This window comes from Rissa tridactyla, chromosome 5 (genome assembly GCF_028500815.1).
Source record: "Rissa tridactyla isolate bRisTri1 chromosome 5, bRisTri1.patW.cur.20221130, whole genome shotgun sequence".
Taxonomy (NCBI): Eukaryota; Metazoa; Chordata; class Aves; order Charadriiformes; family Laridae; genus Rissa; species Rissa tridactyla.
Window position 1 is genome coordinate 60,509,887 of NC_071470.1, and position 15,764 is coordinate 60,525,650.

At 43.4% G+C, this 15,764-nt stretch overlaps 1 long non-coding RNA gene across 1 annotated transcript; it reads right to left on the bottom strand.

Moving 5' to 3' along the window:
• Nucleotides 1–5,985: 5,985 nt before the first annotated feature.
• Nucleotides 5,986–13,351, bottom strand: LOC128910239 (uncharacterized). Its single transcript, XR_008466658.1, has 3 exons — nucleotides 13,217–13,351; nucleotides 7,445–7,521; nucleotides 5,986–6,076 (listed from the first exon to the last, which is right to left on the bottom strand). It is a non-coding gene; the product is annotated as an uncharacterized LOC128910239 (long non-coding RNA).
• Nucleotides 13,352–15,764: the final 2,413 nt, after the last annotated feature.

Below are 15,764 nucleotides of genomic sequence, written 5' to 3' on the forward strand. Positions count from 1 at the left end.
GAGCTGGGTGCCTAGCTGTCAGGTTACGCTATCCTGAGCACAAACCACTCACGTTTACCCTTTTCCATACACGCGGGCTCTGACATCTGGGCTGGTTGGTTGCAAGTCTCTTCTTTCCTTGCCCACGAGCAGAAAAACAGGCTTATGCCCAAAATTTCAGGACAGCCAATGCAGTGGAAAATTTCGGTGAAACTAGATGACTACATTTTCCTGCCTCGGCCAGTTGAGCGGTTTCCTGACCTACATCCTCCACACTCTATTTCCTCCCTGTTTGGCTTTGGCAGTTGCTTGAATAACCGCTTTGGGAAGAGGTTGGGAAGAGGACCGCCTGCTGTCCGCACTGCGGCTGGGGTGCTGTGCACACGCGTGATGGCACAGCCGTTCCGGGTGCGAGAGCAGCATGGTCCTCAGGTACGTGTGTGCTAGGAGTCCCAGGCCGCCAGCTGCAAAGCCTTTTTGCAAGTGCAGTTTCCTTGCTCTTTGCAGCGTGGCAGCGAGCTGACAGCTAGCTTGGCTGTACCCGCACGTGCTGCTGCTGCACCCCTGGATGGCAGTGTACACATTGGCGCAGGGAGAGGGACACGGCACCGGCATGGCGCACATCTGTACCACAGCTGTAAGCACGAAAGTGGGAGCTCTTGAGCGTGAGCTAGCTCTGAGCACATCTGCATGCACAGAGGACATTTTGTAATCCACAGCAAAAGGCAACTGTTAGGTAAAATAATTTAAACGCAAATTCGCAGAATCTTAATTTTTCACTCAAGCTTACTTCTGGGTGCTTGGGGTGTCATTGACATTCATTGCACACAGCAGCCGCCGGGGCTACTCCGAAAGCAGCACGGGGCGCAGGATGCGGCTGTGCACGTTACCGGCATTTCACCTGAATAACTGCTCCATTCAACGCCTCCTGTGACTGGTTAATTCCCAGGGGAAGCTGCAAAGTTTCAGTGAGCTCAATACTATAATAGTTTTGGTTTAGAGAAAGATAATTGTGAATCCTCCCTGCCTTTTCCTGAAGCAAAACTAATTTGGAAAGGGGATTGCTATTGAAGAACCATGGAAACGCTCAGCCAGGTCTCAGCCTATGTCTGCACTCCCCAGTGACCTGCACTGCTGTGGTGGCGGCTCAGACCTGCCAGCTCAGCCTCCCCAAACAGGTAAAATGAGGGATGGGCTGCTCTACAGCACGCCTGTGTCGCACCTGCCCCCGCGATCTGGAAAGCAGTCAGGACTGATGACCATGACCCACACTCCTTTCCCAGTTCCCCTGGGTGGCTAGGGGATGTTTTTGCATTTTCCTGGCACCCGTATCAGGTATTCTGCAGCCTTGACCTTTTTTTTCAAAACCAACTGCATCTGCAACTGTTGTAAGTTTTTAAAAGGTCAAAGACAAGGCAGTGAATTCCCTGGAGACTGGCAGTGGGGGTCCTTGCACAACATTGAAATGCAACGACTCTTCAGAAGGAACAAGAGTGATGGCCTGAAGAACAATACATGGGAGACCACACTGTGTGTTGCCGTTTCTGCGCTTCACAGGACAGCTGGAGAGGCCAGGAAAGCTCCCATACACCAAACGTGGACATGGCGGAGCGGAATAAAGAAGGACAGGCAAAGGCAAGATGGTACCAGGCGCTGCAACTGAGGGCAAGAAACCTGAGGTGTTGGAAGGATTCCTTTGGTTTAGCACCTCAGGAAATACTGGCTGGTGTCAGGTTTGGTACAAAAGGAAGAAGGAAGCTTATTCGGGGAAAATGCTGTACATTTATTTACATCCACAGAGAAACTATGAGCAGACTCCACACTAACTTGCCCAGAAGGTCTCCTATAGCCGTGGGACACCTCATCAGCCAGCTGCCTTCACTCTGGCTACCAAGCATTTGTCTTGCCTATTCCAGAAACAAAAGCAACGGAATGCTTGGCGCAATCAGACATACTCCGAAAAATAACAACTCTGCTTTTAAATAGTGTTCCTAGTGTAGACTGATGAAATGATATGTATCCCCCCCCCACCTTCTGACATCCATCCATTGGCTTGACAAAGCAGGTAGTCACACACACTCCACATGAATGCACCCGTGGCCAGGTTGCCTTGGAAACCTTCACTGCTACCTAATATTGTTATAATTGTCAAGAAAATATAGGTTTTCTCCAATGATTCGCAGCATGCTTCCATTTTACATAAAAGCAAGCTTTCCATCTGCAGTTTTCTGAAGGTTTCTTTGCTTTCTCCGAAGAAATTTTAGAGACATTTTCTCCCCAGAAAAATTAAACTGTTGTTTAAATGTTAGAAACGCTGTTGTATCAGTACAGGGGCCGTACAGCAATTCCAGCTTCCTCGTGCCTGTCAAGAGGGATTTCTAACATTCAGAAAAAGGAGCCCTGCAGTCCTCTCAACTGCATTTTATTCTGTGCACAGCTCTGAGGCTATAATTCAACTACGACAGAATAGGTCAGCCCAAGTGCCCCCACACAACCTTGCTCAGGCTGCACGCTCTCCACACCACCATCTACATCTCACTGATGTATCCAGCACAACTGGTAGAAACCCTGAGCAGCTTTTACTGTATGAACATTTCCAGCGTGTACCAGCACTGTTTTTTTTAAATGCAAAAGCATTGACATGTATTTTATCAAAAGAAAAACGTTCAAAACAATTCATTTCAACATTTTTAAAATTACATCTGCATGGTTTTTTTTTTGGAGGACGTGCTTTTAGCAATATGTGTGCTTTAATCAAATGCAATTAAGTGTCTCAATGCAAGGCTACCTGATGGTTTTTCCCATCTATCTGCACCAAGTCAGTAGAGTTTAGGAGATGCAGCGGTTACCTTAACTTTATCCAAATGAGCTGCACACCTGTGTTTCCAAAATGAACGTGAAGACTAATTTCTAAATGCTCAGCATGCACATTTAGAGTTGTATTTTTCAAAAGGTCTCAGGGCTCTTGAGCAGAGGCGGTATAGATGCTAGGTTTTGAAAAGAGCCAACAGCTCTGAGTCAGATATTCAGATTCCGGCATTTCCACTCTTCAAAACACATGGGTATTTGACTTCCAGATCAGCACTGGCAAATTTGGCAAGTCTGCTTTGAAAACCTTGGTTTTGATCAAGTAGATCTGCTGCAGAAGAAAATCAGCTAAACTAGTGGATCTGCGTTTCAGATTACGAGAAATTTAGCAAGAAAGACGATAAAATGAGAAAGGAACGGTTAATAACTCACTGGGTGCCACTCGGTACTCATCCTCTCTGAATGCCACACTATTTATTAAGGTGTCTACCTAATACTTCAAACCCAACATGAGATATCAATGTATGTGCTATTGCAAATTCATCCGCTCTCAAGTACAGTGAGCGCATTCAGGTTAAAATAAAAACAGTCTAAATGCACCATCATGTAAAACTTGTGTTATACCTAGCAAAACACCTCTTTGGTTCACCCTGCATTCAATTTTGATACGTCTCCAATGTTCCCAACTTTGCAAGCAGAAAAATAACAAGAAGGTAAAATGCCAGAGTGGAGAGCTCTCGGAAGAAACCAAGTTTATAAGACTGGAAATTAAACTCTCCTGTGGAGAAATAGGGCACTACCGCAAATGTTTTAGCAGGTTTTTTAGCCAGAAGGGCTCCTAAATTGAACCCTTCTTTAACACAGACCAACGAAAGTTGAACTAAAACCTAATGCTCCAACCCTACACAGGCTTTTCCTAAAAGCATCTGATCCAAGAGGACAGTCGCATTGCACTTCAAAGCATCTTGTACCAGATCTTATATCTGCAATTTTTAAGACTAGAGCAACACAATTCTGTTCACCGGGAAGGCTAGATCTGCTCTTTATGAATTTTGCAAAAATTTTTTGAAATCTCTTGTACTGTGGAAAATCAGAGGGTTTTACAGTAATCTCAGACACTATTCTTACATTCTTACTAATTTGAAGTACTGATGATCCGTCCTTGTAAAACCTGAAAGAAATTATGAGAGTTGGGATGTATTTTCTCCTGCTGAAAATGTCAGTGCTTGATTTATCAGTCAATTTCTCTTATACTGCTATGACTTTGCCTGGAGTTGCCGCATTGTTGTTCAGGGGCACGTAAATTTGTTTTCCTTCAACCCTTGCTCTGTGCTCATGCTCTTTACCTTTCTGATCAGAGCAAAATGCTGGGCAGATGATACACAGCAGAGGGAAAACATTCTGATGGACCAGCTGTTTCCTTAAACGATATTGTTTTAGGAAATATGCCAGTTTAGATAGAAGAGAAACTGTCTGGCATAGAATAAAATACTGAGTGTTTTATTATTGCCTTTTTTTGGGTCTTGATTTCCTGTTTCATTCCCACTTTTATATGACAGCCCATCATTTTGAGTCCTGCACCTCATAATATATACAACGTATCTTTATTTATTGTTCTCCTTCAACCCACTAATCACATCAATGATTCCAATGTGGCTGTTTCACTAGCCTCCATCTAAAGTTGCATTCAGCAAACAAAAATAGCCAAACATCCACATTTCCAGTGAGATGGCACATGGGAAGCAGAGCTCTTGCCCCAACCTCTTGTAAACAGCTGGAGAAATGTCCTATTACACTCGCAAATACTGTGACAGAGATTATAACTGCAAAAATATGAAGATGTAATGCACCCCCCTCCCCTTTTTTGTAGTAAATGCTATCAAACTGCTAACCTGGGCTGGCTGCACGCCGTAGTGATTTCAGCAGAAAAGCAGCGCCTGGCTGCAGGAGGTTCTGCAGGATGGGATGCAGAAGAAGGTTTGAAACTCAGCAGATGGCACAGGCAGGCGCTGTGCCAGCCCAGGGGCACTACCTGGTGAGCCTATGGGAGCGCGTGCTGCATTTGTTATCGAGCTGGGAACAAGAGACATCTTTGTTTTATTCTCCTTTCTCTTCCCCCTTTATGTGATTTTACTTTTAGCCACCAGACAACAGCAGTGCTCTTCTCTGGAGTGCGAAAGATTCAGCAACAAAAGGAGCCCAGGAAAAAAAAAAGAAGAGAGAAAAAAGAGGAAAAAAAAAAGAAAAAGGAGGAATCTGTTGTTTTTCTGTAACAACTGGTCAGCTGAAACCCGCAACCTGTCGGCCTCCTGTGACTGCTAATAGCTCTGTTTACTCGGAGCCAGACCACAGTGGTGCTTTTGGACCACAAACTGGGCTGGCATCATGTAAGTGTGTAAAGAAGCCATACTTATCATTGTCATGATTTTGTTGCTTTCCCCCAGACTTGTAAGAGTTGATAACAAGCAACTCAGAGACAGCACAGCTGGCCTGTGAGATGTCTCTGCATGAGCAAAGGAATGTCTCTGTTCAGAGAGCAAGCACAAGTTATTCTTCCCAATCTATAAATCAGCGCTGCGGTAATAGAAAAATAGCATTTGCCCTTGCACCTTCTCCCTTTGTTTCGGCTCAGGGCTTTGCCTTCCCATAAGTTCCATGGGGCAGATCTGGAGTAAGTACTCAGGGCAGTTTGGTTTGCATGGCAGAGAAGAGAGATGGTTTTTTTTTTTTCCATCTATACATTTGGGCTTTCCCAAGCTAGGGCTGAGCAGAGGGCTAGGCACTTATTCTACCAACCTGTCAGCCAACATGTAAGGCGCTACTCTCTGCACTCAGGTGGTCACAGAAAAATCTCTTGCGTACACTTTGAAAATGAGGATTTCTTGGAAAACTATCAATAAGGAGACCCGGAATAAAAAATCCCTACAGATTTCTTGGCTGAGTTTGATGTGAATTTTACAGATGACACAACTGACATCCATTACCCCCAGGTTGAATATGTGGACAAAAAATAATTAAATCCTTTTTCCTTCACATTGATGTGGTTCCATCAATGTAGCATTTTCCTCTCCTCTTTTTCTCCAGCCATAACATAGGACACCAGCAAAACCACCCTCTACTCCAATACAGCTCAGCAAGAGTAAATGTTTTCTCTTGGGAAGGTTTGCAGCAAAGTAATAGAGAATTTCAGGGCAAGTCTAAGGTAAATTGACTCAAGCTGCCTCAGAGACACTTACCTAAATCACTCTTCTTATAGTGCAGGCACAACTATCCTTCATTTTCACAAGCACTAAAAAGAAAACAGAACCATTGAATTCATTTCTTCATAAATAAAGAGATGTTGGAAAGCAAACTCAAGTTAACCACTTGAAAAAATACTTTCTTAGCACTGTAATTCAACATAACAAGGAATGAAAGGAAAAGGAAAGAAAAAGGAAAAGAAAGATCTTATATTAAATTGCATTAGCCGATAATCTAATAATCAGTCGATTGAATTTCTTTGTGAATAACTCATGCCATATAATGGCAGCCCACATACAGTACCTTCATACTTGGTAGGAACTAGGTCTTTGCCCTCTCATTATAAAATAAAACATACGGTATTTTAATGTAAAGGATAATGTCAGGTTTGATAACGTGAGGCAGTTAGTAGCTACGTTTTAATACTGCAACAGCATCGTTCAGGTTTTCTCGCTTGATGAAAAGTAAATTCTTTTTGTCACACAAGGAAATATTCGTTGTTTCAAGACTTTTGTGAGAAAAATTGTACAGGCATTAAGTCAGAGGCATGAAAGATTATTCATGTTCAACTTTAAGATCAGGCACATCCAAAATATTCTCTTTCAATTTGCATTTCTTTTGATCCACTAGACTTCAGCTGAGACAAGAGAGGAAATTAAGTCAAAGACCGATTCCCTTCCAATTAAAATCTAATAGAGACAGGAGGATTAATCCTCTCCCCTGTTCTGTCCAGGCTGCACATCCTGCGGCTCCCAGGGGAAATGCTGCAGGGTGGCAAATGGCACCCACAGGCTTACAGGGAGAGGGTCTCCCCCATAGTTGTGGCTCCGATCATGCCTGCTGGATGCAGGTCACCAGTGATGAATTCCTCTGGAGCAGCATGGGATGCTCCCTGCCCTGGCATACAACCCACTCTTGCCCCAAATGCCCCCACGCACAGCAGTGGGGCATGGAAAAGTTATGCTGGAGCTCAGATATTGTGGGCTTCACCCTGAGCTTTTCTGAGGGGGGCATCAGGGAGGGGGAAGGGGACCTCTGCAACCATGTCCCTTTGGGTGCATCTGCCAGTGCCAGCAGGCTGTGGGGTAAGGGGCTCTGAGCCTTCCCTTCATCCCCCCTCCAGCAACCAGGCTTGGTGCATCATTTATTATCTGACTTAACTGATTTTGTGGGGTCGGACTTGAAGATGGGGATGGTTTGTTGACAGGGACCTCTGTGCTGTGTGTGACAAAGTGTCTGCCACGGTCGTCTTTTGCAAAAAACCTGTGGTCTTCTGCTAAAGCAAGAAGGGGTTAAGCTGTCTATGCAGCTGATACATGGTAGGATTTAAAACTGTCAGCAGTAAAACCCACATCATTCATATGTGTATGTGCATTAGGATTTAAATATGGAAGCCAAAAATGAAAATGCAGCTTACTGAAGAAAGGAAGAACACGTTTCCTAATATAGATCAATTTTCCCATTTCTGGAAGAAATTGGGAGAATTAGCAGCACCTGCAGAGGCAGAAAGCAAGAACAGTAAAAGAATCATGGATAATTAATACTCCGAAGGCAAAGACATCTTTCATGGAAAAACATAATGGGACAGAAATTCAGCTGCTGTACATTAGTTGATTTACATCAGCTGAGGAATGTGCTTCAGTATGATTTAACATTTTTCTTATGTTACCTGGGAGATAAACGATTCAAAATACAGAAAGAACTTAACATGCATTATCTGTCATCTCTTGTTGTTTAATATTTTCAGATGTTACTATTATTTAATGTAGTCATTACACAGTAAATTAAAATACAACAAAACATTAAATGCAGCAAAGCATTACTTAAGCATAATCTCTTAAAACCCAAGCAAATGAAGCAAATCAATTTTAAAGGTCATTAAGGGGAGCCGAAGCCGTAAGAATGAAATTACCAAATTATCTCAGGTTCCAGCTGCTCCTAGGACAGCTACTGGACAGGGCAGAGATAGCGGCAGTGTTTCCAATTTTGCTCTCACAGATCACCCTGAAACACTCCGCTGGGGTGAGAACATCCTATTATGTTCTTATTCTTTAGCTGGAACAGGATGTTTCTGGCCCTGGTTTTCCTAGGGTGTGCGTTTGCATGGTTGCACTGTGGCTGTCTGAAGCAGTTGAGCTGCTCGCCTGGTTTCAACCGAGTTGGAAGGGAAGGTAGAAATCTCGAAGATGAATCACAGCAAACTGCGAAAATTGGGGTTAAGTAGAAGGGTTCAGTGATCCCCCATGCCACGTGTCCTGCCAAAGAGCTGAGCAGCCGCTGGGCAGTTCACATTGAGCCTCAAAATATGCCGTCTCCTGCCTGGGCAACCATTAGCAGAGGGATGGAATAAGGGACGGGGAACTGAGGACGGGGAAAAAAGGAGGCAGTGGCGATGAGGAACAACTGCAGCAAGTGGGTGGAGGAGAGTGAGAGGTAATGGGGAGCATCCCCTTCAGCATTGAGAAACGTTAACAGTTTTTTGCAAATACAGAAACTAATGGAGGGGTTTTGGGGAAAACACATCAAATTAACTTTAAACATTGTCCTTTATGGCATTTTCCTTAGCAGGACAACAGTCGAAAAGAGACACAGTTCATAGTGCTTGCAGTGGGAGAATAAAGAAGTTCTGTTTCCTCCTATTGTGTCTATTCATGAAAAAGGTTATCTTTTGCTTGGGTTATCCAGACTTTAGTGCTGGGATAACCGCTGGAGAGTTAGCATCCAGCCTTGCATTGCTTCCTTCAAGAGGAGTAATTGAACCACCCTATTGCAAAAAAGGCACAGATTTGAAGCCCGGCACCCCACATCACAGAAGGCTTCTACAGCAAAGGAAAATGCTTAACATTAAAGAATGTAAAGTGCACCACAGATAAATCTTACCAATAAGGGTAATATAATCCCTCTATAAAGGAATTCCCCGATGTGAAATACATAGCTGCCAAAAGGATTCATCTCGCTAAAAGGACTGTTATTTTTTTATTGACTAAATGGCTAAAATAAAGGATACGGGTGGTCTCTCCTCAAGCAGAGGATCATGAGCTATTGAACAAGGGCCATGTTCTGCCCTGTGATGTGGAAGCTTGACGCAGCTTCTTAAAGGAGGGATTGCTGCAGATTTATAAGGACCATCACTTGCCAGTTTATTTTGCAAGCAAGCTTTGCCCTACTAATTGCTGCATTTACTGCTGCTCCCATAAGAAGCCAGCAAGGACTGTTTAGCCTTTCTTTAGAAGTCTGTGCTTTATAGCAACTTCATTAAGAGAATGCATAACCTGAAATTTTCCCATCCGGCTCAGGACCAAGCCCTTTTCCCTAGCTCCCTTTCATGGAAGAAGAGCCTCCTTCCAAAAAAAGGAGAGAACACACCTGAGGTGTACAGCCCAAGCTAGCAAGGTGGACACTGCCAAACACAATTCCATCAAATTCTGGGTAACAGGAGTGTGCTTGGCTGAGCTTTCAACATAAATCTCTTTTATTTCCTCCGTTGGCGTGGCAGCTGGGAGAGCGCTCTGATAAATAAAAAGTTCTGCTTTAGCTCAGTGAAATCAAGGACTAAAATCCTAATTTTACTGCTAGGACTGCAAACCAAATGTGTGGCTAATACCTGCTGGCTCCTGCCTGTGCATGCTGTTGCCAGCTGGCAGTCATTCACCAGGCTGTTCTGGCATCTTAAGGCCACCGCTCGTGACGCCCCTGTGGGTGTACCTCTCGCCTTGGTGAAGGAGGCCTAGAGCAATGGACCTCCTTGGACTAAGGCGCAGCCTTCGTGAACACTGCCATGATGGGCTCAAAAAAAATATTGCGCATACTTCACTGTGGTGAGAATCAGTAAGACGAAGGCTGGTGAAGAAAATGCATAGGAGAAAAACAGGATTGTGTCTTCACACGTAACAGGCGTGTAAGTCCAGCTTTCAAAGTGGCAATTCCCATGTGGTACAAAAGAATCACCTTCTTTGATTTAAAGCTAAGATTAAAACATGGACCTTCAGTGGACAGAAAACATTTGCTGATGCCTGGATCACATATGAAATTCTGCAGTGGCACTTTCTTCTAATACAGTAAGACCAGGATAGACCTTTTTTTTTTTTTTTCCTGGGATCATACAGACACTTCCCAAGGCAGATGAGAGGGGTGCTACCTCTTCCTGCTGCACCTAACAGCCAGCGTGTTTGACAGCTGAAAATTTCTTCAAAGGGAGGAGAGAAAAAACTTTGAGTGCACCCAAAAAACTAAAATGACCTGCAGGTGCTAAGCCCACCCGTGTAAGGCTCATGTATACAATAGATTACAATACATACACAATACATGTGCATATAGCAATACATTTAAAAACTATTTACTAAAATCAATGTAACCTAACAATTACATTTTCCTGCTTTCTGAGGTGATCTCTGAAGTTCCAGTTGAATCTAGGAAAGAGGGATGGAGGTCTGGCCTCAGATCTACCATAAAGAGTAGTGTCACTACCCTGAAGAGTAGTGTCAAAGGTTTTTGGGGCAGGCTAAACAGTTGCCACCTGCTCTCTTTCCCCATTAAGTGCACTAGAAAGTGATACAAACAGTGTCTGATACCGATGCAGATATTCATTATGGATTACAGCAGATTTTAAAAGCCCAGGAGCTACCTGGGATCTAATTCCCCCACAAAAAGCAGTGCCTGCTTTAGCCAGCAAGAAATACCAAATGCAAAAATAATTAGAGATAATGTAAAATAGCTTCGCTCTGTGAACAGCGGGAAAACATGCACTGCAAGTAGACCTGCCTGGATAATTGATTTGAGGGGTTTGTTGGCAGTCTGAAAACCAAACACACCCAACAGGTAGGTTTTTGCATTCAATAGAGCTAATGTATCCTATTACCCAACAAGCTCCACTGGGTGGCTTCCCCAAAGTCTAATACAGCATGAATTTGGAAGCTCTTCCCTCAGCAGGGTATTTCTTTTCCATCTGGACACACCTAATTTCACAACATTCACGGGAGCACTTGTGAGACTTTTGGGTTGCATTCAGACAGTGGGTATAATTGTAATTAAGGGGGGACAGACATTCTCATACATACACACAAATGTGTGAGAAGATGCCACCTTCATCTCGGGATCCAGACTGTATTTTTTATAGTCTTCACTGGCACCAGGAGACAAAACCGACCCACTATGTCGCCAGACAGTCACAGGTTTTAAGCTTGCATGCCCCACACTGCCAAGCAACATTTGGGCAAGAAAACTCTTCCCACCCACCCATACGAAGATATATCTCTTGCAGTAAGTGTTGAATTACCTTGAGAAAAGAATTATTCCAGCTCTAGCCTATTGTATCTACTTCGTAGCTCCTAAACAGGTTTGCATTCTCCTTGGAGGAATAAATGAAAGAGTTAGGTGAAGGGAAAAAACGGGTATCCTTGTGTCTAAGCTTGCAACAAATCATCACTGGATAACAACCAGGTCCTTTTCCTTACCCAGCAGAGCAGCCGTGGGCACTGGCAGACAACAGCTGATTGTGTCAACACCTGTTGGGAAAATTTCCCAAATAATGTGCTACTCTGGTGATCTAGTGGTCAGAAGAAAAGAAAAAAATATAACCTTTTTCATAAATAGAGGCGATGAGGGGAAACAGGACTTCTTTATTCCCCCCCTGCAAGCCCTGTGAAACAGCCCTGTCTGTTTATTTATCAGGGTACAAATGGAGCTCCTTCCTAAACCAGCTGATCTCTGTGGTTATTACAGCATTTGTCATAACAGCAAGTTTTCATGGTGAGACAACGGTACCAGAGCTGTTGAGACAGTGAGTTATATAAACACAAAAATACAAAATGTCCTGACTTCCTCATTAGGAGGCAGTTGTCAGACAGTGACTGGTGTCCACCCGCTCTCTTCCAAGGTGCAAGCTTGCAAGAAAAAGTGACAAGAACTCCCTTTTGGGGTAATTTCTGCTCAGAGCTGATGACATGTCACCAGTTCCGTAGCTACAACAGGGATTTTTCCAGAGAGAACGCAGACTTATATGAAGTTTTAGGGCAGTCATTCCTTTTCGCCTTGCTATACAGATTTCCAATGTCTAATGCAACCACAGTTTAATGTAAGGGTGAATTACCTTCTCCTTGGAACAAAAGAACTTGGGTCAAAAATCAATAGCCTGAATTGCTCTCGGCACCTCTGCTTTTAAGAGCGGTGTCACTTCTATCTCAATGAAACATAAACACATGCAAGTATCGTCTGCTTTGTTTTCTTAAACGTGAGGATCTTTGCAGAGAGACAGAAAGAGGTGTGCTTCACTTCTTAGAAACACGTGACATATTTATTCCTCATTTCCAGGCCTGAGAAAGAGCTTAAGCAGCTAATTCACAGAACTGAACCTTTACAGCACTGACACCTTAGTTCAAGACCATGGAAGAGCACAACCTCTGACCATGACTGAGGGCACAGCATAAAGCCACGTCTAAGAGGCAGAGTTTTTACAGGAGTAGGATAAAATTAACAGTTAGACATTAGCCTTTATGTATACAGAGTGTTTATTTCCCAAGTAGGTTCAAGGCCATGAAAAAGAAAAGATGTCTCTGTCCTCAGGAGGGCTGAAAAGAAAGGCTGAACAGTGGAAGAAAAAAGGTTGGTGACAAGGGATTTTGTGATGCTGCACAGATGCTGCAATTTTCTTCTTTGCCAGTGTGAAATGTCATGACACAAGCGGGAGCCACATTCAGCCATCAATACATATAAATCTCAGAAGCTACCAACTTGCTTTTGAGAGCAGTTTTTTATATACAGTGCACCTCCAGCAGACTAAAAGACAAGCTCGATTCCAAACTAATGAGAAATGAGATGAAGTTAATACACTGTAAGCCTTAGCTAAATCTGTTTGTCCTATTTATTCATTGTCTTGTTGATCTGGAACCTTTAAATAAGAAATTTGACCTGTTCACAATTATTTCTTAATTAATCCTCCAAAGGTCTATGAATAATGAGACTAAAATAACAGCATCCGATATAGAAAGAAGGAATATAAATAGAGATTAAATATTTTGTCTGGAACAGGCACTTGTAGAACGAATATCCCCACTTCTCCTCCTTTAGCAAATGTGAAAAAAATCTTTCTTAAAAAAATGAAAAGGCTGCAAGGATAACTGTCATCCAGCACCAAGTTGATCATCATCATCTAACCTGAAACAAAAAAATATTACCATTTATGTAGGAATACCTTGGCTGGTAGGAGCTGCTTGGCATCTCCCATGGCCAGGCCACAGCTTGGGCAGTGAGTGAGATACCGAGCTGATGGTCAGCGTTCCTGTATTCAGTGTTCCCAGTATTCCCAGTACCCGACCTCTTCACGTGTACAACTGCATTCATCCTTCTCACACATTTGCCCGGCGAGGCAACACTTCAATGCCTGTTTCAAAAGGGGGAAACATAAACAAAGAGCGATTAAGTGTCTTGCCAGGACTGCAGGAAAAAAATGTCACACAGGGAAGACGTTGAGGAAACTGCTCTCGTTTCACTAGCTTACTAGGGGAAAAAATAATATGTATATATATATAAAAAAGAACTCAGTAGTTCTTTAGATGAAATCTTTAGATGAAAATTTTCCAGAAGAGCACCTGGGCATGAAAAATAGCAAAAATTGTGGCTTGAGTGAATGATCCCTAAAACTATAACACACCATGAATGAAAGTCCAGCTAATGCTATGTCCCATCTAGCCCTGGCTCCATACACTTTTATATGATGTGAGGCTTGGTCTGCAAAACTCTCATTTACACACATACTAAATGCCTGCAAATGGAGCCTGGAGAACTGACAATATTTCCGCTAGCAATGACTATAAACCCCATTATTAGAGATTCCTAAAGAAAAGCAGCCTCAGGTTGACAAAACCATTTTGTTCTGCTTGAAAGGAAAGTCTATTCCAGCGGTCATCAGGGCATTTTGTTTCTTTGCTTGCAAAAATATGTTGTTTCCTTTCAGGGAAGATCCAATACTCCTCAGTGGTGATTGAAGTTGCAAAGAGAATTTACCTCCTTGCTCTGGACTAAGAATAAGCCCCAGGAGAAACAGGCTACATCCATGTGAGAAAGAGAGGATTGCTGTAAGCTTCTAGTGAACCCGGTGAACTATTTATCCAGAAAATATCCATCCATGCTCTTCTTTGGCTTGTCCAAACTCATCATACATGTCTGAACTCTTCTCAGAAGGCTAGCATGAAGTAAAATGGAGAGGTCCCTTGTGAGAAAAGGATTCACGGGGAAAAAAAAAAATCAGGGAAGAAGGGGAAAGCCTCTAGGAAAAAAGTAAGAGGTCAAACAACCAAGTCACTCTGAAGATGGAGTCCTTTATCTCATTGAAAGGCAACACGGAGTGGGCACTGCCCAGCTAGCTGGGGCCCAAACTTAGGCTTTTCTCAGTCCTATGCTTTTCTAGCAAATTGAGGAGTCTAGTATGTTGCTGTATCTTACACAGAATAATGCTGCTCTACTGGATGTGCCAATGGAAAAGCTCCCACGTTGCTGAATTCATACATACAACTGTATCAATTCAGGCACTGACAGTCTGTAGAACCTGAAGCCTTTCACACAGGCATCCCCCCAGTTGCCCCAAGACTTCCCCTGTCTCTTGCCATCCCTCAGAACTGGGACTGCCTTTGTGCTTCACCCAGCCATTTCCGTTGCAGCCAAAACCCGTTGCGCAGGCCGATGGCAAATGAAAGTAACCATCCCATTGGTATACAGGCAGATCAGGAGGGTCTTCCCCCATAAAAAGTGGAACGACCTCAAAGCAAATGAGGTATTTCTTACTACCTGCCTTAAACACCACTAAAGTGTGAAGTGAAACCACCTTCTTGATAGACAACTGAGCATTTCAAGTCGAGACACAACACTACTATTGAACGCTACCCAAACAACCAGCAGCACTCAGACTAGTCAATAAAAAGCATTACTAACAGTAGCTCTTCTCCCCTAAGCCTAGTGGAAATAAGCGGTGCCACATTGTTCCTGAGGATATATTTTGCAGCTAGCATCATCTCAATAAAACACACACGTTTCCCAATTAAGAAATGCGGTCCCCAGCCAGGCTTAGCACAGATCTCATGGAGCCGTACCCTGCGTAGGTGTGAGCTCAGCGCTGGTCAGGCCTCATATCAAGCCAATTGCTACACCCAGCAGTGTCTCAGTGCCCCCAAACCAAAACTTGAGCATTAAACTAATTAGCAGCATACTAGTGGTTTTATACATCCCCTGCAACCAGCAGGATAAAAGATAAATAAGTTGTTAGCCTCTCCTAAAGGCTTCCAGACTATTTATTTATAGACTCATTTATAGGTGCCCTTCACAGAAGCATCTGACCTTTTCATAATGATTACTGAACCTCTCCCATAAAGTCTGTGCATAATGAGACAGCATTATAGTGCCCATTTTAAAGAGATCAGAACATGGACTGAAAGCAAGTAAATGAAATGATCTGGTTCCAGAAGCAATCTGTTCCACAGACACATGCCGAACAAAGATGCCATTACTCTATCACATCTCCTTTAAAAAAGATTCAGACTGCTCTGCTGCTGCTGGAAGAACTTTGCAAGACCCTAACAGCTATGGATCGTCATTGGACCCAGCAACGGCAGGAATAAGATGCTTACAGTCAAGCCATCCCATCAAACAGCAGCAGCACCTTCTGATTACTGCTCCTCTTCGTGGAATGGACCTACGAATGACAAAACCGCAGTTCTGAGGATGTCTTTCCTTCCAGTTTCCTAAGC